This window comes from Formica exsecta, unplaced genomic scaffold (assembly GCF_003651465.1).
Source record: "Formica exsecta isolate Colony F162 unplaced genomic scaffold, ASM365146v1 scaffold110, whole genome shotgun sequence".
NCBI lineage: Eukaryota > Metazoa > Arthropoda > Insecta > Hymenoptera > Formicidae > Formica > Formica exsecta.
In genome coordinates this window covers 12,649-14,943 of record NW_021848440.1, presented here as the reverse complement: position 1 = coordinate 14,943, position 2,295 = coordinate 12,649, and positions in this window count along the sequence as shown.

The window sequence follows — 2,295 nt, the reverse complement described above, 5'->3', positions numbered from 1 at the left end:
AGTTTTGCAATTACTGTAGAAAGGAGAGACTTCCATTCGTGGTGTACGCCGATCTCGAATGCGTGCTGGAGAAGAAAGAGGAGAAGAGAACGCCGAACACGTCTATCATTCAGCATCACAAAGTCTATAGCGCTGGATATTACGCGCGATGCGCGTTCGATGATGCTGGCTCGACATACAAAGCCTATCGCGGCGAGAATTGCGTATCGTGGTTTGTTAAAGAATTGTACGATTTAGCGCTTCGCGCGAAGACTATTTTCAACATTGATGCGCCTATGGTGGATCTTACACCGGACGAATGTGAGAGATTCACGAGCGCGACGCACTGTCGCGTATGCGAGAAACCGTTCGAATCGGAAGACGCTCGCGTGCGCGATCACTGTCATCTAACCGGACGGTATAGTGGTCCGGCACATTCGAATTGTAATTTAAATTATAAGGAGACTTACGTAATTCCAATATTCTTTCACAATTTATCGGGTTACGATGCGCATTTCATTATTAAAGATGTGGCTAACGCTTTTCCCGGCAGCGTCGAGTTATTGCCGCTAACGAAGGAAATGTATATTTCTTTCACGAAGAACATTGAGAATGCATCAAACGAGGGATGCTTTGGAAAACGCCTGAAATTGCGCTTTGTGGATTCTTTCAAGTTTTTAAGCGCGAGTCTCGAAAAATTGGCGTCGTATCTTGACAAGAGCGAGCTGAAGATCGCGCGTTCGGAATTTTCCGATCTTGACGACGCTGATTTCGAGCTTCTCGCGCAAAAAGGTGTGTTTCCTTATGAGTACGTCGACGACGTCGATAAATTACTGGAGACTCGTCTACACCCGCGCGAGGCTTTCCATAGTTCGCTAACCGGTGACGCGATATCCGAGAGCGATTACGCGCGCGCGCGATAAGAGTCTGGGAGCGATTTCGCGTCGAAACGTTGGGCGACTATAGCGATTTGTATTTAAAAACCGACGTTCTTTTATTAGCCGATGTCTTCGAAAATTTTCGCGACGCGTGTATGAGAAGTTATAATTTAGATCCCGCATACTATTACACATTACCTGGATATACGTGGAACTCTATGTTAAAGCACACGGATATTCGATTCGAGCTATTAACCGATATCGTTATGGTGATGTTCGTGGAACGCGGGATACGCGGCGGGCTAAGTCAATGCTCCAATAGATACGCGCGCGCTAATAACAAGTATTTGCAGACTTACGATCCTTCGGAACCGTCTTCTTATCTCATGTATTTCGATATAAATAATTTATACGGATGGGCGATGTGTCAATCTTTACCTTACGAAGATTTTCGATGGGTCGACGATGTCACGAGTATAAACTTAATGTCTGTGACACCGAACTCGCCTATCGGTTACATTCTAGAGGTCGACCTTGCGTATCCGCACAACCTTCACGATTCCCACGCGGACTGGCCATTCTGCCCGACGCGCGATAAGCCGCCCGGAAAGCGTGACGAGAAACTTCTCGCCACGCTGTGCGATAAGAGTCGTTACGTAATATATTATCGCAATTTGCAGCAATGCATTCGGCACGGATTACGCGTTACGAGGATACACAGAATATTACAATTCACGCAATTCCCATGGCTGCGCGGATACATCGAACTGAACACGCGACTACGAATTAACGCGAAAAACGAGTTCGAGAAAAATCTTTACAAACTGATGAATAACGCCGTGTTCGGTAAGACTATGGAGAATGTGCGCAATCACTCGGATGTCCGGCTCGTGACTCGATGGGACGGGCGATACGGCGCGGAGGCGATGATCGCGAAGCCGAACTTTCATAGCAGAAGCGTCTTCGCGGAGAATCTCGTAGCCGTGGAATTGCGCAAACTCGAGATTAAGTTTAACAAACCGGTTTACGTGGGTATGTGTATTCTCGATATGTCTAAGATTCGTTTTTACGAATTTCACTATATATGCTACCGTTGTATCGAGATAAATGTAAAATAATGTACACCGATACGGATAGCCTCATTTATCGCATCGAGTGCGAGGATGTGTATGAAGATATGAAGCGCGACATTGACAGATTTGATACGAGCGATTACGCGGTGGACAACGCGTACGGTATGCCTCTAGCTAATAAGAAAATACCTGGTGCTATGAAGGACGAGAATGCCGGCGCGATTATGACGGAATTCGTTGGGCTTAGAGCGAAGATGTACGCGCTACGAGTCGAAGGTAGAGACGATACGAAAAAAATTAAGGGTGTTAAGAGTGGCGTCGTCGCGAGAACGATAACGTTCGAAGATTACGCGCGCTGTCTTCGA